Source organism: Notamacropus eugenii, chromosome 4 (genome assembly GCF_028372415.1).
Source record: "Notamacropus eugenii isolate mMacEug1 chromosome 4, mMacEug1.pri_v2, whole genome shotgun sequence".
Taxonomy (NCBI): domain Eukaryota; kingdom Metazoa; phylum Chordata; class Mammalia; order Diprotodontia; family Macropodidae; genus Notamacropus; species Notamacropus eugenii.
In genome coordinates this window covers 332477032-332497804 of record NC_092875.1, presented here as the reverse complement: position 1 = coordinate 332497804, position 20773 = coordinate 332477032, and the positions used below count along the sequence as shown (strand labels likewise).

Sequence of the window (20773 nt, the reverse complement as noted above, 5' to 3'; positions counted from 1 at the left end):
TTCCCCCGCCCCCAACCCCCCATTGGTGCACTGCCTACAAGGTTTTCACTGAGGGTATTTGTCAGAGGCAGACACTTTTTTATTTCCATGGACAGGGTAGGGAAGGGTAGAGTAACCACAGGTTCTGGGATAATTGGGGGTGGAGCAAGAGGAAATAGGGGTAGGGAGGCCTAGCTACTAAGGAAGCACAAATGAGTAGTAGCCTGGCAGCCCTTCCAAGGACAGAAGGCAAAGTCAACACACAACTCCACCTCCAACCCTTCTGGCCCCCCGATGTGACTAAGGGGGTCACTCCATCAGAGGCACAGAGAGAGTGCTCCCCTTGTGATTATCAAAGTGATTCATGGCCTTGAGGTTGAGGATCATGTGCAGACCTTAGGTGAAGATGAAAAGCATGATGAGAGAGAAGACCAGCCCCATCCAGATGCCAGGGGGAAAGAAGCTGGCACAGTCACTGGCATAGGAGAAGTTTCCACCAGACAAGTTAAAGGCCTGAATCTGGAAATTCTGGAAAGTCACATGCCAGGCAGAGGAACCAGGCGAAGATATTAGGACACCTTCTTTTGAACGTTCAGTGCTGACATACTGGCAGTGAAAGGAATAGATGCTAGGTGCTGTGACATGTGAGGAATTGAAGACCACAACCAAGTTGTCGTTGTGGATCTCTAGCTGATCCATGGTGAACCAGCTTCGGGCTGAAACAGGGTAGAAATGACTGCTTAGAATAAACTTGATTGTCAGGAGTGGGCCAAAGAGGTTTTCGTATGTCAGTGCAAGCTGGGCAAAGGAGCTGTTCCAGCTGGAGCCAGTCAAGTTGAGTGTTAGGGTTCCAAAAGTGAGTGCAGTCAGGTCATGGGACTCACTGTTATAGGACACTGTGAAGTTCTGGGCCCAGAAGAGGATGCGAGGCTCTGTATCACTGAAGTTGACCAGAGGCAGGAGAGGCACTGAGGGTGTTAGAGGCTCATCCTCACCAAGCAGGTGCTGCCCCAGACCCCCAGACACCAGTGACAAGTCCAGAACCACCCAGGAAGACCGAATAGCAGTCAGTATGGCTGTGTAGGGTACACCTTCTGACTTGAGTGTGCTCATCACCTGACCAATAATCTCATCGTTGCCTGTGAGTATTTCTTTGGGAGCCATCAAGCCAGAACTGGTGGTATATGGCAGTCTCAGGAGGAGGAGAGCAGGGAGGGTGTCATTGAGCTTCAGCTCTCTCAGGGTGGCCTGGTCTACATGGAGGGGACTAGCTCCCAACTTGTCCTTCAGTACTGGCCACATACCAGTCGACTGAAGGCAGGATCAAGGAAGACGGAGCCAATTCCAGAGCACTCTCCAGGTTAGAGAAAGCACTATCTTGCTTGTTGCCACTGCATAGGCAGTGAAATTCTCAATGCTTAGTGTTTCCTGTAGGAACAGCAACACGTTTCAGGGTCCCTTCTCCAGGACAGGGTCCAAGTAGGATGAAAGTTGGATATCCGTAGTGATGTGAACTTCGTGGTCATTTTCCAGTGGCGCCCACAAATCATGAGCGCTTGACCAGAGCACCAGGGGCACTTGCTGCTCCGCGGCTGCCACTAGCAGTGCCAGCAGCAGCCATAAAGGTTGGACCGCTGACTCACCGGCCATTCCTGTGAGCGTAGCAGCCAGAGCCCCGTCACCATGACAGTACAGCACCTTCGCTAGGCAGAGCCGCCTAAATAACAGACTTTTAACAAGTGAAGATAGGAGAGAAGTGCATTACATGCATGAGGAATTGTAAGAAACACAGAGCTGGCTAACATGGGGAAAGCACTAGTGGTCCACCTTAGTAGAAAGTGTGAAAAGGCATAATGTGAAATAAGACTGGAAAAGGTGGTCAAAGTCAGATTATGACTGAACTTAAATGACAGAAATCCTATGCACTCAGTTCATAGGTCCCTATAGATGGTGTCAGGGTAATCAGAGCAGGACTTAGAGACAATGAGAGTTGTTATTGTCTGTCATTTGATTTCAAAGAGGACGAATGATATCATGATATCAGGGTCAGGCTATGGTGTGTTCGGCTGTGTCTGAACATTTGGGATGGAGCTGCCTCTGGATTTGCACACTCATGTTTCTTTTGTGCTATTGCAATTTTGCTTTACTCATGGAGTGGTCCCATATTAGCATTTCTCATGACTCATAATGGGTATAAAAATCTTTCTGAGAGACCTTGAAAATGTACCTATATTGCTTCTTCTGACCTACACATGAGCGCTTGCCTTGTGTAAATTCTCGTAAAATAGTCTTTTAAGTAAGCATGCATGTGGCAATCAGACTATGTCGCCAGCCCATTGGAGTTGTTCTCTCTGCAATAAGTTTGAATGCTTGGCAGGTCAGCTTGAGAGTGGACCCAAGTGTCTGGTATTTTATTTTGCTAATCTTCAAAATCTTTCTAAGATAATTCGGGTGGACGTGGTTCAGTTTTCTGCCATGACACTGAGACTATCCAGGTTTCACAGCTGTACAACAGTGAAGTCAGCACAGCATTCTGGTAGGCCTTCAGTTTGGTAGGAAGCCATTAGGCTTTTCTTTCCCACACTTTCCTTCAGAGTCTCCCAAACACTGAGCTAACTTTGGTAATGCATTTATCAACCTCATCCTCTAGTATATCCCTGGAAAGTTTACTGATAAGGTAAATTCACTTTACTTGGTTCACAAGTAGGGTAGGCCATTTTCAAAGGCATTCTGTAAAGATAATGGTGCATGTATCTGTCACTTATTCTCTCTAAATTTTAGTTTCGTCATTTGTAAAATGGGAGTAATTATGTTATAAGGATTAGGTGAAATAATATATCACCTAATGATGATACATCATTATGTATCATCAGTACATATCAATATGTATATCATTGATATGATATATCAATATGAATGATAGCAACAGTAAGAGTTCTTACAAATGTTGTAATTTCTCATCTTTTGAATATTATTATTATAATTATTGATGGAATTCAGATAGAGAAGGTTCTAAGAAAAAATTATTCTCCTGCTACTATTCTTTTTTACTTAATGTTATCCAGGATAGGGGAACCTGCAACCTCAAGGCCACATGTGTTTTTATAGGTCCTCAAGTACAGCCTTTTGACTGAATCCAAACTTTACACAACAAATCCTCTTAATAAAAGGATTTGTTCTGTAAAACTTGGACTCAGTCAAAAGGCCGCACCCAAGGACCAAGAAAGCAATGTGTGACCTTGAGGCCACAGGTTATAGCACAGTCTGATGTGGCAGTGCTCTGATAATATGTATTGAAGCCTAGGTCTGGGGAAATGAGGGAATTTCGTTAATAGTAGCTGATAGACTCATATTTTAATTTAATCATTCTGTATCAACAAGTTTTAAACTACAACCAAGTGTTCTACCCTTTACATATACTTGCATCACATAAGATTAAGTTTAGCCATCTTTGATTGTACCTTACTTCTTTAACATCAGGATAAACAAATTGCTTTTATTCACATCTTGTGTTGATAGCTGCCATTTATTTTCTAAACTAAATAAAAAATAGTTAACGTTCTGATAGTCATACCATAACATCGCAGTGGTAGATTCCAATCCTACAGAACTGATAGTTCTTTTTCTTTCTTTTTAATTTTTTTTTTCAATTAACAAGCATTTATTTTCTCTTCCTCACATGCCCTCATTTAAAAAAAAAAAGAGAAAATATTCATATATAGTCAGAAAAAAAATTCCTAAATTATGCCCAAAAATGTACGTGTCATTCCAAAAACTGAGTCCATCACCTCTCTGTCTGGAGGTTAATAAACTTCATTATTTGTCCTCTAGAATCATGGCTGGCCAGAAGTCCTAAGTCTTTTAAAGTTATTTGCCTTTACAGTATTGTGTCATTCTGTAAATTGTTTTCTTGGTTCTGCTCTGTACCAGCTCCTACAAGCTTCCCAGGTTTCCCTGAAACCATACCTTTCATAATTTCTTACGGCATAATAATATTCTGTTATATTCATATGCTATAATTTGATCAGTTATTCCCCAATTGATGGATACCCTCTTACTTTATAGTTCTTTTATACTGTAAAAAGATCTGATGTAAACTTTTCATACATGCGGATCGTTTCCCTCTTTCTTAGCCCTCTTTGAGGTATAGACCTGATAGTGGCATCAAGGAATCAGAGAGTATACAAGGTTTAGTGATTTTAAAGGTATAGTTCCAAATAAGTGCCAGATCTTCTCATGAAATAATACCACGTGGATTGTACCTATGATAAGAATGGCCTGGTTCATGAAGATAACTAATTTCTTTGACTTCCTTATTATTAATTCTTTTAAATTGAAACCTACTTTCCTTTAACTTCTACCCACTGATCCAGGTTCTACCTTATGGGGGTAAATAGAATAATTTTTGTGTCTCTTCTACATGATAATCCTTTAGATATTTGCATACCTACAAGTCTTCACACTAAAATTCTAGTTTCCTCTATTATTCTTAATATGGTGTGATTTTGAATCCCCAAATTTCCTGGTCTTGTTTCCTCCTATTTGTTAATATCCTTCATGAGGGGTGGAACTTAGAACTGAACTATGCACAATAATCTGAAAGTTCTATGACCAGTGAGGAATACAGAGGAACTATTGCATCACTTGATCTGGATTCTACTAATACAATATATCATTATTCTTAGCAGATTGTTAACATCGTTGTCTTTTAATCAAGTAAAATGAATATCTTATTTTTAAAAACATTAGCAAATATTTACATAGTGCCTTAAAAATTGGCAAAGTGCTTTTATTAGTTTTCTCATTTGATTTTTTAAACAACCTTGAGAGGTAGATGTAATTATTATTCCAAATTTACATAAAGGGAACTGAGGCAAAGAGTGATTAAGTGACTGGTGCAGAGTCACACAAATGCTGTTTCTGGGGCAAGATAAAAACCCAGATCTCTTAACTCTGAGTCCAGCACTATGGCCCCTTGATACCTTTTTCACATGAACTGCTTTCAGTTCATGACTTTTGTTCAAAGTTCTTTGTCATGCCAATTGTGGTATTGATGGTGACAATTCGTAACTTACATTGTTTGAGTATGTTTGGGGTAGGTAGAATGGAGAGAGCATTTGAAGTCAGAATAAGGAGGTCTGATTCTTGAATCTTTCATGTACTACCTGTATGACCTTAGGCAAGACTTTTAAATCATCCTATTTTGGTTTCTTCTCTGTAAAATGGAGACACTAACTGCATGCCACAGTCTCCAGTTCCAGTTCTGTACTCACTCTTATAGTAAGAACAGAGAAAGTGTCTGCCTGATTGTTTTTTTTTATTCCATGTTAGAAGAGACTTAGGTCCTTTTGCATCACAGGCAGGTTTTCTTTGTGACCCAAGAAGTCATATCTACAGATGAAGAGAATCCACAGAAAACCAATGGAAATAAACCTCAAATTAACTCACCAGACTCATCATAGTCAAGCTAAGGACTTAGGAGACCTAGGTCTTCTTGGCTTCAAAGCTAGCTCTCTAACTACTATACATGCTATAGTACCTTTCTGTTTATAAGAAGTCAAAGGGAAATTTGGAATATATCAAAGAAAATAATTAGATATTAATCAAAAGGGAATGACAAATCATTTCTTCAAAAGAACTCAAAGCTGAGCTGGGTATTCCATGTGCAAACTGACAAGACAAATGACAGCTAAATACTTTCAGAATGCAACAAAACTAAGAAATACATACATATATGCACATATATGTATGTATATGCATATATACACATACATATGTGTATGCTAGAGGGAACACCATGTGAATTAATCTCTCTGAGACTATTCTTAAATTTTCTTTTCTTTTCTTTTTTCAACTCAGTACCTTGTGTTATTCATAATAATGTTATTGACAACATTCCAGACTTACCTATATGCTGCCTAAACATTTTCATGTATCAAGCCAAACTCTAGCACTGTTTCAAACATAGTAGGCTTAAATAAGAAATTACTTATTGTGTTGATTTTTCAAGACTCTTAAGACCTACCTCTAAGGTTTCATTAGATTAAATCCTCATATTTTCCCAAATTTTGAGTATCATATTCTAAGTTGTCTGATATGCTACAGTGAATGTGCTGAGTTTTTTTTTTTTAATTAATTTATTTAACTTTTAACATTCATTTTCACAAAATTTTGGGTTCCAAATTTTCTCCCCTTTTGTCCCCTCCCCCCCAAACACCAAGCATTCTAATTGCCCCTATGACCAATCTGCTCTCTCTTCTATCATCCCTCTCTGTCCTTGTCTCCATCTTCTCTTTTGTCCTGTAGGGCCAGATAGCTTTCTATACCCCTTTACCTGTATTTCTTATTTCCTAGTGGCAAGAACGTTGCTCGACAGTTGTTCCTAACACTTTGAGTTCCAACTTCTTTATCTCCCTCCCTCCCCACCCCTTCCCTTTGGAGGGCAAGCAATTCAATATAGGCCAAATCTGTGTAGTTTTGCAAATGACTTCCATAATGTGTTGTATAAGACTAACTATATTTCCCTCCATCCTATCCTTTCCCCCTTTACTTCTATTCTCTTTTGATCCTGTCCCTCCCCATGAGTGTTGACCTCAAATTGCTTCCTCCTCCCCATGCCCTCCCTTCCATCCTTCCCCCCACCCTGCTTATCCCCTTATCCCCCACTTTCCTGTATTGTAAGATAGGTTTTCATACCAAAATGAGTGTGCATTTTATTCCTTCCTTTAGTCGAATGTGATGAGAGTAAGCTTCATATTTTTCTCTCACCTCCTCTCTTTATCCCTCCACTAATAAGTCTTTTGCTTGCCTCTTTTATGAGAGATAATTTGCCCTATTCCATTTCTCCCTTTCTCCTCCCAATATATTTCTCTCTCACTGCTTGATTTCATTTTTTTTAAGATATGAGCCCATCCTCTTCAATTTACTCTGTGCACTCTGTCTTTATGTGTCTGTGTGCGTGTGCGTGTGCATGTGTGTGTGTGTGTAATCCCACCCAGTACCCATACACTGAAAAGTTTCAAGAGTTACAAATATTGTCTTTCCATGTAGGAATGTAAACAGTTCAACTTTAGTAAGTCCCTTATGACTTCTCTTTACTGTTTACCTTTTCATGCTTCTCTTCATTCTTGTGTTTGAAAGTCAAATTTTCTTTTCAGCTCTGATCTTTTCATCAAGAATGCTTCAAAGTCCTCTATTTCATTGAAAGACCAATTTTTCCCTTGAAGTATTATACTCTGTTTTGCTGGGTAGGTGATTCTTGGTTTTAGTCCTAGTTCCTTTGACTTCTGGAATATCATATCCCTTAATGTAGAAGCTGCTAGATCTTGTGTTATCCTGATTGTATTTCCACAATACTTGCACTGTTTCTTTCTAGCTGCTTGCAATATTTTTTCCTTGACCTGGGAACTCTGGAATTTGGCCACAATGTTCCTAGGAGTTTCTCTTTTTGGATCTCTTTCAGGCGGTGTTCTGTGGATTCTTTGAATATTTATTTTGCCCTCAGGTTCTAGAATCTCAGGGCAGTTTTCCTTGATAATTTCATGAAAGATGATGTCTAGGCTCTTTTTTTGATCAAGTCTTTCAGGTAATCCCATAATTTTTAAATTATCTCTCCTGGATCTATTTTCCAGGTGAGTTGTTTTTCCAATGAGATATTTCACATTATCTTCCATTTTTTCATTCTTTTGGTTTTGTTTTGTGATTTCTTGGTTTCTCATAAAGTCATTGGCTTCCATCTGTTCCATTCTAATTTTGAAAAGTACTATTTTCTTCAGTGAGTTTTTGAACCTCCTTTTCCATTTAGCTAATTCTCCTTTTGAAAGCATTCTTCTCCTCATTGGCTTTTTGAACCTCTTTTGCCAATTGAGTTAGCCTATTTTTTAAGGTGTTATTTTCTTCAGCATTTTTTTGGGTCTCCTTTAGCAGGGTGCTGACCTGCTGTTCATGCTTTGACTACACATCTCTCATTTCTCTTCCCAGCTTTTCCTCCACCTCTCTAACTTGATTTTCGAATTCCTTTTTGAGCTCTTCCATGGCCTGAGCCCATTGAGTGAGCTGGGATATAGAAGCCTTGACTTCTGTGTCTTTGCCTGATGGTAAGCATTGTTCTTCCTCATCAGAAAGGAAGGGAGGAAATGCCTGTTCACCAAGAAAGGAACCTTCTATAGTCTTATTTCATTTCCCTTCTCTGGGCATTTTCCCAGCCAGTGACTTGCCTTCTGAATATTCTCTTCACACCCACTTTGCTTCTGGGTCCTCCCAGCCAGCACTTGGGGTCTGAGATTCAAAAGCTTCTTTCCAGCCTCAGGGCTTTTGGCGGGGGCAGGGCTGCTATTCAGTGTGAGATTAAGTTCAGGTGCTCAGGTGGGGGCAGGGCTGTGTCTCGGGCTCAGTTCCCTCAGGAGGTTTATGCAGAGACCTTCAACAATGGATCCAGGCTCCTGCCTGCTTTGGGAGCCCCTGTCTGCTCCCACCTCCGCTTCTGCCTCCCAAGGGGGCCTGAGTTATGGGGGCACCCCACTCCCCTCTCGACCCACCAAAGAGACCCTCTCACCGACCCCTGTCACCTGTGGGTGGAGGGACCTGCGAGGCCACTGGGGATCCCGTCCCTGAAGCCCGCTTGGATCTGCTCATCTCGGTGCCGCGGCCGAGGCAGGGCTGTACTTGGCTCCCAGTCCCCGATGCCCAGTCCGCGGCACAAAGGACCTTTTGTGAGAGGTTTGCAGGTCCCTCTGGAACAGAAATCTCCTTCGCTCCAATGTTCTGTGGCCTCTGGTCCTGCAGAATTCGCAGTGAGTTGCTATTTACAGATGTTCTATGGATTGTGGGTTCAGAGCTATGTGTATGTGTGTCTTTCTACTCTGCCATCTTGGCTCCTATTCTTAAATTTTCAAGCCATAGTCAAAATTATCTTTATGTACCTCTCCTATTTTTTTTATTTAATCCTTTAAAATCTGAATTCATCTAAGAGTTTTCTGTGCAGCCACAATGATTTCTTTAGTTGTCTTCCCCTTTTCTTGTTCATAAAAACAATTTCTGATTATATGGTAAGACTTTGATTTCTCAGTCTTCCTTCTTTCTCAAGTGCTTTGCTCTTTTAAAATCACCGTACATTACATTTGTCTTTGCTTTGAGAACTTTTTATTCCTTACAATTTTTTTTACTAAAGTCTTTATTGTGTACCCGATTATGTACAATGCTTAATCCTTTAGCTATTTAGAATTCCAAATGGCACTATTACTTTCTCTCATATTTATTTCCAACCACCTTCGTTTCAGCTACCAGTTCTTCTTTGTTAATAAGAATCAAGTCCAAAGTAAAATGTCTTTTCATGCTTCTTCTGTCGTCTGAGAAATGAAACTGTCAGCAAAGAAAATCAAGAAGTAATCTGATGTTTATCATATCTGAACATTGACAAGACTCTTTACATGCTTCAGACAACCAGTTCTGAATTCCCTTGGTTCATAATGAAAGTAAAAGTGTTCTCTTAAAATAAGCATCCTCCTATCATTTGATCTTTGGCACCTGTGTCAAACTCATTTAGGCTACAAATTACTGTCTACTTAAGCCTGAAAGTGACACAAAAGACAATTGTCATTAAATGAATTTTTCTAAAAATCTCTCTGTAGGCAAGAGTTTCATTCTATCCCAGTGGGAGTCATTCTTGGATTAAGATTCAATCCTTTATCCTCTACTTTAGTTATCATTTCTTAACCACAAGGTTTAAGAACATATTCAATGGCATACATCTCTTTTTCTCATTTTTCATCTTTTCCTCAACTCTCTGGAGCACGCGTTGGAAGCAGCATTTGTCAAAAGAGGATCTTTATTCCTAGGGCATCTTCCATACATTTATCCTGGGAACGTGATGGGCCATATGAAGCATTACATTTCATCTGTGAGATGAGATCCAGCGGGAATTGGCAAAGCCATTCATGCAGAGCTGTTCTAGAGGGCTCATTTTGGCCTCTCTCTGTCTTGCATATATGTTCCTTAATCCACTGCAATTGCTGCCTCCCTCACAACTTTTCTATTCTCAATGAGCTTGTGAAAATTCAGCCAGCCACAATCCAACATTTACCATCTGTCAGATGTTGGATTGCTCCCAGTGTGTTTACAAACTACCTCACAAACACTATTTTTTCCCTGGAGCATCTTTTTAGGAATTATATAGATATAGGTTTCTGATTGTTTTCATTAAAACATATTAAGAAACAATATGGCATTCTGGTTGGTCAACATTTGTTGTATAAATTTATAGGAAAAATGTTTAAGTCTTATTCCTGCAGTATGTTATGTGTGTGTGTATGTGTGTGTATATATATACATACACGTATATGTGTATACATATATGTATATATGCACACACATATACATATATGTGTGTGTATTTCCACATTATCCTTGAATTATAGTCAAGTAGATCAGTTCTCTTGGGATGGGTGGCATCTGTTTGCATTTATAGGTAATGGATGAGTTTCTGGCTTGTGTTGTACAATATCTAAATATTAATTTGAAACATGAAAACTTTGGGTACTATTTGGATGTTTTTGCTTACATTATTTTTTTTAAAGTGTGTGCATGTGGTCATTCTCTGAAACCTTTTGGCCACCTGATGACATAAAGCTCTTTGAGCATGAACTTTAGGTTTTGGTCCTGAACATCAAATTGAAACTACTTTCCTTTCAGTCATCTGAACCTGAGCTGGACAAGTTATTCCTGATTTTGCCAGTATCTCTCACCAAATCTCTCTTCTCTTGGTCCTTTCTGCTCATCTGGTCAGATTTCTTTAGCGGTTCTTCCTGTCTTCAAAAGTATTCTTGGTGAATGAACTAATAAAGTACTTATTTTTCTATCTATATCAGCAGATGTAGATTAGTTGTCCCATTTTTTTCTCCTATTTTTCTGTTTCCCTAACTTCAAATTTCTCTAATATAGCTTTTTATCTAACTTGTTATCTCTACCTTTCTTTCTTACTCTTTTTCAGAGTCCTTTTATTACTTCATTTATATTTTATTATTTTTACTGGGATGCAGGCTTTTTATCTTCACATCCTAGATTTCACCAATATGCCCCACTCCTCTATTTCAACCTCCAATATGTCAACAGGAAATTAAATCCTTTTTTATACACTTTCCTTCTAGACAACCCTTTCTTCCCTGACAACAATTACATCTAAGTTCCTTGTCGACAGTAAAACTGACACCTATTTTGGGGAGGGATGCTTTCACCACAGAGCCACATTAATCATCCATTTGATCATTTTCATCATTCATCCTATGATCACCATATAAATATATCAGTTGATAAGGTTTTATGCCTAGAAAATACACACAAATCTCCATGTGTGGGCACATGACTTTATGCCAACATTGACAGTTTCATATCTCACCTAACTTTCATCATGACTATGTGAGGTATGGAGGACATGAATTATTATGCTGATTTTATAGGTTAGGAAGCTAAGACTCAAAGTAGTTAAATGACTTGACTAAAGTCATACTGTGAATGTTTTCTGTTTTGTTTTAAACTTTTTTGATAGCACTTGATATTTTCCCCCCTTTACATATTGTCTTTCCCATCTATCCTTCAAATTTAGCCCTTGACCACACTTTGTTTTTCTTAATTTTATGTGTATTATATTCTCCAAATAAAGTGTAAGTTCCTTAGAGAAGAGCTCTGTTTCTCTTTCATTCACACCTCTCATGGTTGATGGAGTATAGTTGTGTGTCAGAACAACATATTGGGGAGAGTGTTAGACTTGGAGTCTGAAAGATTTTCCATTTAAATCCTGTTGACAACTCTCTGTGTGATCACAAACAAGGCCAACAACTCTGAATCTCAGATATATGATTAAGACTCTAAGCCATTGGTATGAAGCCTGTGGCCTTGAGGCCACTTGTGGCCTTCCGGGTCCTTAAGTGAAGCCCTTTGGTTGAATCCAAACCTCATAGAGCAAATTCCCTTAATAAAAAAGATTTGTTTTGTAAAACTTGTATTCACTCAAAAGGCCACATGCAAGGACCTAGAAGGCCACATGTGGCCTTGAGATTGCAGGTTCCCCACCCCTGCTCTAAGTCATTAATGTTTGACTTGTATTGATGGAGGAAGTATCCACAATAGCAGATGTTACAGCAATAACAACGTATAGCTGTTGAAATATTGACATATTATAATTGTAGTTGTAAAGAAGAAGGCAAATAGTAGTTACTTCATTAAAAAATATCTTGCTTTGACTTTGGGCTGGGTAGAAGCATTATAGAGAGTCTGCAGAAGGAACTTCAGAGAACTCAGGGGTCAGTACATCTGGGTTGTTCTTGGTAGAATTGGATCTTTGAAAATAGCGAAGCTGGTTTTCAGTGCTCCTACTGGTGGACTACAGCCTGGGGAGCATTCCTTTGGTCCTTGCCTTGAGGAAAGAAGCCAAAAGAAATTATTTCTTAGGGTTTGCTGGCACACCTGGCCCACATCTATGTACAACTTTTGCCCCCACCCTTCAGGAACATGCCCTTTGACTTTTACAATAGTACCCCCAACCTCATTAGGTGCTCACTGTCCTTTTACTCATCCCACCATCTTGCATTGTCATGTTCTCTGGAGAGAAAAACTCTGAGACCTGTTCATAGGATGCAAATGACTGATAAGATTTCATATATCAATACTCTCAGGTGAAATTTGCTCTTAATAGACAAATAGCCACAAGAAAAGAGTAGCTCACTTTCATATAGTGCTTTGGGGCAGAATAAATTGTACAAGGTCACTCATTCTATCTCATTTAAAATTGTTTCCACACTCTCATCATGGGCAAGCCCATGGTATGTGGTACATAAGTAATGCTGAAAAACCACCACCACCACCAAAACAAAAAACCCTCGGTATAGTATTAGCCATTGGGTTATTTTTCAGCGGACTATTTCTCAAAAAAACCTTAACTCTTTATTAAATCCACCAAAGAGTCTGCTCAATGAATGCAACTAGTTTTAACATTTATCTAAAATGATACAACTTGAATTATTTCAATTCATACAACAACACCCCTAAACCAAGCTATGGCCTTTTTAAGGTATACATATAGTATTATAACTGTAGGACTAATGGGTATGCACAAATTAATAGATTTTTGGCATAGTTCCAAATTTTTTTCCAGAACATTTGGGCTAGTTCACACCTTTACCAACACATTAGTATAAGTATTTTTCTGAAGTCCTCCGAGCATTTGTCCCTTTTTACCATGTTAACCAATGTAGTGGGTACGAGGTGCTACCCCAGGGTTGTTTTAATTTTCATTTCTCTAACTATTAGTGATTTAGAGCATGTTAAAGCTATGTCTTTTGATAACTTGGATTTCTTTCTCTGACAACTGCCTATTTACATCATTTGAACATATATCATTTGGCGAATGGCTCTTATTCTTGTAAATTTGTTTCAGTTCTCTATATACCTTAGAAACCAGACCATTATCAGAGAAGTGCTATAAAGAATCCCTCTCTCCTCATTTCCTGATTTTCTTTCAATTTTAGTTGTATTGCTTTGTGAATGCAAAACTTTTAAAAAATGTAATGAAATTCTCCATTTTAGCTCCTGTTATTCTCTCTGTCTCTTGTTTGATCATGAACTTTTCCTCTATCCATAAATCTGACAGGGAATGTCTTTTCAGTGCCAGTAACTTGTTAATGATATCACTCTTTATGTCTAAATCATGAATCCATTTTGAGCTTATCTTGGTTTATGTTGGTCTATGCCTCATTTCTGCCAGACTACTTTTCAGTTTTCCCAGACATTTTTGTCAAATACTGAGTTCTTGTTCCAAAAAGAGAAATTCCATTTAAATAACTACAGACAGTATAAAATACTTGGTAGTCTAAGAAACACATTAAGTATATGAACCCAATTAATAATGATGATGATGATGATGATGATGATAAATATCTAACATGCATATAGCACTTACTATATACCAGGCACTATGCTGAATGCTTTACAAAAATTTTCTAACTTTACTCTTACAATAACCTTAAGAGGTATGTGCTATTATTATCCTCATTGTACAGATGGGGAAACTGAGACAGAAGATAAGTAACTTGTCCCCAAATCATACAGCTAGTAGGTACCTGGGCCTAGATTTGAACTTAGGCCTTCATGATTAAAGCTCTAGTGCTCCATCTAGGTACTTCAGCTCATAGAGGGTCAGGGGTTAGAATATTGTTCCTATCACAACCTTAATATATATCTGAGGCCATATTTGAACTTGGGTCTTCCTGACTACAGACCCAGTTCTCTAGCCACTAAAATAGATAGAGACAGATCTATATGAATGGAGAAAAATTAATTTCATGTGTGTAGGCCAAGCCAATATAATAAAAAAAATGATAGTACTACCCTAATTTATTTATTTATTCTTTGTTATAGGAATCAAGCAGATAATGGACATCCTTGCTTTACCCTAATCACTTTGGAAAGGCTTCTGGTTTATCCCGAATATATTTTTTGCTAGCTCTTGGTTTTAGATAAATACTATTTAAAAACTTTTTTAGCATCCATTTTATATTTACATGATTTTTGTTGTTTTTAGTATTGATATGGTCAATTATACTTACGGTTTTCCTAATATTGAACCAGCCCTGCATCATTGGTATAAAGATATCATAGTCATAGTGGATGATCTTGAATAGTATTAGTACTATTGAGTCTTTAAATATTTGATAGATTTGGCTTATGAATCTATCTGGTATTGAAGTTTCCCCCAGCTCCCACACACTTAAGGATACCATTCATGGCTTTTAAAAAATTTCATATGCAGTTTGTTGATCCGCACTTTCTCTCTTTAATTGATATAAGCATTTAGAAATATCAGTTTTCTCCTAAGTGCTGCTTTGGATGCATCCCCAAAATTTTGACATGCTGTCTCTTTGTTATTATTATCTTTAATGAAATTGATGATTGCTTCTATGATTTTTTCTTTGACCCATTTATTCTTTAGGACTAGATTACTTATTTCCAATTAATTTTTAATCTGTGCTTCTGATATCGATACCTTCATTCAATGTAATTTTTATTGCATTATGGTCTGGAAAGGGTGCCTCTAATATCTGTTTTTCTGCATTTGTTTGTGAAATTTCTGTGGTTGTGGTCAATAATACATGGCTAATATTTGTGCAGGTGCTATGCACAGTTGAAAAATGGGTATATTTCTTTCTAGTTCCATTCAAAATTTCATAGAAGTCTGTTAGATCTAACTTTTCTAAAATTCTTTTCATCTCCTTAACTTCTTTCATGTTTATTTTGTTTAGAGGTATCTAGGTCTGAGGGTAATAAATTAAGGTCCCCCACCATTGTAGTTTTGCTTGATTTCCCCCTGTAATGCATTTAACTTTTAATTTAAGAATTTATATGCTATGTCATCTGTTGTATATGTTGAAATTAAGCCACAGTCTGTGGTACTTTTTAACAAAATATAATTTCCCTGATTATCTCCTTTCATTAGATATATTTTTGCTTTTGCTTTGTCTAAAAGAATACTCCTCCTGTTTTTGGTTTTTTTTTTAACCTTAGCTAAAGCATAATGCATTCTACATTTCTAGAACCTGTTTTGTGCTCCTTAGTAGTGTCCCTGCTCCTCATCTCTGCCCCGGATATGTGACCCAGAATTTGGTAATGGTCTACAAAGCTGTCAGATGGCACCTATTTCCAATCCCAGGTGTAGTACAAAGGTGTCCTGGGATGTCTTTCTGACCAAGTGTTCGGTCCCTTTACTTTTCCTGCCTTTTGGGTTGTTCCCTGATACAGTTGCCACCATCACAGCTCATTGCCTCTTCTACCTCCTTCTGCTGCCACTGTTACACTGCACTCTGGGTGATCCACAACCCAGAGTTGATAGCCTTCTTTGTCTACCTCCTTAACCTACTTTGGGCTAGAAAAAAATGAAACACCATGACTTTTTCTTGGCTTTTCCAATAAGAATTTAGTTTGATGTTCTTTCTAGATCATTGTGAATAAGGTTGTTGGGGAGCTAAGGCCACCTCTAACTCTGCCACATTATTTCTGTCTTCCATATATACAAATCATATATTTATAAATATATATATTCCCAACCATGATCTAATTTGTTTCTTTTGAGGTTAGGAAGATTCACCTTCTGGAGTTCAAACTGGTCACAGACACTTACTAGTTATGTGACCCTGGCCAAGTCGTTTAATCTTGTTTGTTTCAATTTCCTCATTCATAAAATGAGCTAGAAAAGGAAATGGCAAACCTTTCTAGTCTTTGCCAAAAAAATCCCAAATTGGGTCATGAAGAGTCAGACATGACTGAAAAATGACCGAACAACAACAAACAACAACAAAAATATGAGGTAGGAAAAGAAATAACTATATTTTTCCTATGATAAGTAAACATGAGTTTACTCGTTTAAGGTTTCACAACAAATTACTTACAGAAAGTGCCAGGACTGGAACTCAGATCCCTCATATCCTGATCTCATGGTTTTTCCATTAAGCCATATTCCTGATGAGATCTATATTATTGCTCAATTCTTAAGGTCACTGGATGATCCATTATTTGTAATGGCCTTCATTCTTGCCTTACTTACTTAGTCATGTAGCTGCTTCCTCTTCATTAAGCAGGGAATCTTGATTCATTGGATAAACTTAAAAATTTTGGGAACGTCCATGCCCTGAGGCTTTATTACTTTTTCAATAAAGTTATAGCTAAGCATAAAAAGGCTATGAATAATTTAAGCAATATTCATAGCATTTGGGTGAAGTTGTGTTTTATTAAGTACATCGCAGCATGACCTGTTGTTACTTTTGTTGGCTCCCACCATATTGACTCCTAACAGGGAAAATATGACTACTCTTTTTCTAGCATTCACCTCAGTAGTGCTTCTGCTTCTACTAATCTTTTCTGACTTTTCATTTTCTCAGAACTAACATTCTGTTGAATAGTGTGACTGACCCCCTCAGGTATTAGTTGTTTTTCAATACACTTTCCTTCTTCCATCTCCATCACAAACAGAATTACAGAAGTGGAGAGAAGAGGGGGCTCATTTCAGTTGTATTAATAGTTCCACTATTCTTGCTTTATTTTTCCTTCAACTTACGCAGATTTCAGATTCTGTTGAATTTGGAAGAGACATTTACTCCAATCTATTATATATGCATGAAGTAGTCAGTGCTTAGAAAACCTCAGGTGAGGAGAAACACCAGTACACTTAGAGACATTCTCTTCTACTTTTATACCACTCTAGTTGTTAGGAAATTTTTTCTGCTGATCTGTGTACTTGTTATGTTCTCACAACAGAATGTAAGATTCCTGAGGGCAGGATTGTTTGGTTATTTTTGTTCTCAACTAAATTTTACCTAGTGGATATTTTTGAGATCTATTTTTGCTATTTGTCAGCAAATATTTGTTAAATTGAATTTCCTTGTATCAAATCAAAATTTGCCATTTTGCTACATCTATCTATTCATTTTATTTCTGCCCTTTGAAGTCAAGTAGAAACTTTTAATTCTTCTTGTATGTGAAAGTCCTTCAAATACTTGAAGACACATATACTCCCATTTTTCATTTCTTCTGTACCAGGACCTAATGGTAAAAGAGATGACTTTTCATATTGTCTTCCTTTGGAGTAAAATGTATTCATAGTAATAAAAATAATTCCATTTATTAAAGCTTGCAACTTTGTCTCAGCAACTTGTCAACTATTATTTTCCTTTCATGAAAATCACAGGGAGAAAGCATTATCTAGTGAGAAAATAAATTAATTTCAAATCAGAAATGCTAAGTTTGAGTTACAACTCTGTCACTTTTTCACGTTTCATAAAATTCCCTTCAACTCTCCAGCCTCAATTTCCTTATCTTTCCAATGACGATTAAAGAAAAAATTGCCCTAACCACATGAGATAAAGCTTGAGAAAATAGTTTGAAACTATACAGTGAATTTACATATTTAGAACTATAAAATATATAGTTTCATAAAGGTTACTTACAGCAAATATGAGGAATTTTTTTTATCATTTCCATTCGACAGATGAGGAAAGTGAGACCACAGAGGTTCAAGGTATTTTTTATAGTTCCACAGCTTGTTAATGACATAGCTTGAACAAAACTATTCACTCCCAACCTATTGTCTTCCCAGTGGATTATCCCTGGGTTCTATTTTCTTCTTTGAATCTGTGACTTTTTTTAAGAGGAAAGAGAGGAAAAATTAGTCTTGAACCTTGCAAATGGAAGGGTTGGTTGGGTTTGAGGAAGCTAACTAGGTAATCTAAAATACATACGTGCAGTACTTAAAGTGTTAAATATCTGCTTTCCCTCTAATAGTGACAAAGTCTGAGTGATAGTCTTTGCCAGGATTGCTATTTAATGTTAACAGGGAATATTACTTGAAACTTTTAGCACCATCTTTTAGCACTATGGAAAATTTCCTTTATGTTTCATATGTCTAATGGTATAGCTTCCCCTCAGCAAAATGCATGATGTGTTTTCTGTGGCAAGGTCTCCATAACACCATAGGATTATGCTTTTAAATATGAAAACAAAGACTTTCCCTGCCTGGAGAGGAGCTCATTTTTAGTGAAGCTGCTTTTTAATTCAGGTATGTTATGTGCTCTTTAAATCCCAACTCTACTTTGCCTGTTGGATATTTTCAAGATCTATTTATCAGGATCATAGCATGAGGTAGTTTCTGATTTATGTGGTGAGTTTCAGACTTCTGGTATTTTCTCTACTGGCTCTGATCCATCACAGTGACTCCACATTCTATTTCACACCAAAGTAACACTGGCAATGAGAGGTGTTACAGTATGTGTCACAAGGAGAAACATGATGGAGGTAAAGATAAGGTGATGTGGGAAAGAACTCTAAGCAATCTTTACTCAAGGGAATATGTTTTGAGAGCACTGAGCAGTTAATTCAGTCAAGTGGTTGGTCACTTAAGTCAGATAGCAAATGAATAAATTGGAATAAAATCATGTTGGGGCAACTGATTGAGCTTCCATAGAAATTTCTTTCTGTGAATAGAGACATTGTGATCTATTCTAGGAAGTTATTTTTTAAAACGGTTATATTAATATTAATATCAATAGCTAGAACTTATATAGCAATTTATAAAGCACTTTACATATGTTAGCTCATTTGATCTTCACAGGAATACTGAGACATATATGAATGTTTATTATCATCACCCTTTTGTGGATGAGGTAATTGAGGCTAGGAGAGGTTAACTGATTTGGGCTTCAAGTCAAGAGGTTTGGGGATCTAATCCCATCTCTGAGACATCCGCCAGTTTCTATGTGCCTCATGGAACTCCCTAGGGCTTACCTGCTAAATCAAAGAATGATGACTTTTATTGTTAGGAGCTAACTATATTGAAGAAATCACATACCTTTGGATGTTTCTTATTTATTGTACTTTAATATCCTAAAAGTTCACACACGCACATATAGACACATGTTTTAAGATATATATTTATCTATCTATATACATACATTTATATCTATATATTTATCTATACACGAAGCTTTAGGGCTACAAAACATTTTATGTGTATTATATGTTGCATAGGAAATGGTACTGAATTTGGAGTTAAAGGACCTGGATTCTGCTTCTGGTGCTGTTACTTGCTGCTTGTGTGACCTAAGGGTAGTCACTTAATATCTTTCCAGAGCTCCCACCGTAGTAGCCAGTGCCTTTTTTCTCCATTCCCACAGACCTCGTATTTATGCATTTACTTTGGATACACATACATTATTTATTATCTCCCCTGATAGAATTTAGTCTCCTTGAAGGTAATTATTTCATTCTTTTCTTTATGTTCTTGTCCTTCATTCTTTGTCCTTCATTCTATAAGAAGACCATGACATCATGGAGCTTATGCCATGGCATACAAGTCTATTGGATTTAAGTGAGGGAAGGCTGTGCAAAGTCACCAACCTCACTTTTTTCCTCCAGAGCTATCTAGGTTCAGTGGCCAGATACATATCAGGATGACTGGAGATGGCCCTCATGTTCTTAGCTCCTAGCACAGTGACTAGCATATGGTAGGCACTTATGATCCTTTAATTTCATTTGACTTGCCCCAAGTTTTATAGCAAAGACTGAGTCCTGTTCTGGTGTTCTTTTGACTACACTACTTCACAGGTACTCATGTTGTTAAAAATGAAACAAACATGTATATTCCAGCTGTTTGATATATAAATGACCTATCTCCTCTACTAGGATTTAAGAAAACATGGTGTGATAGGATTACTAACTGAGATCTTGACCACCTACCCCATTCCCCTACCCCAAATCTGTGATGTAGGTTAAGTTACTTTTATCTTTAAAAGACTAGGAAGCTGTCCCTAAGAACTGATTGAACCTGAGGAGCTAAGGCTTATGCCAGTGTCTCTGTTGACTCCCTGGTAACCTCTAGCTAAGTTATCTGTGGCTTCTTAATCACCTAATGTCATAAAAAAGGCTACTCATATTGAATTGGGGTCCTTCTGACTTGATGAATATCCCAAGGCAACACAAATCATCATACTCTGTGCTTGAAGACAGGGTCTGTCTTTTGGTTTTCTTTGTATCCTTAGTGCTTGGAGCAATGCCTAGTATATGATAGGCACATAATAAGTGTCTATTGACTTGTTATTGACTATGGAACAGAAAGATTTTATCATAGAGTTGGGGGGGGGTGTCTATCAGAACTAAGTGCTATAAGATCTTTTGTTTAATATATTTTCTATTTGCAAAATGTGTATAAGTGTACATGAGTTGTCTGGATGTGGCTCATAGATAGGCATTGATAGTTATC

At 37.6% G+C, this 20773-nt stretch overlaps 1 pseudogene; it reads right to left on the bottom strand.

Moving 5' to 3' along the window:
- Positions 1 to 353: 353 nt before the first annotated feature.
- On the bottom strand, positions 354 to 1258 carry LOC140501515 (V-type proton ATPase subunit S1 pseudogene; annotated as a pseudogene).
- Positions 1259 to 20773: the final 19515 nt, after the last annotated feature.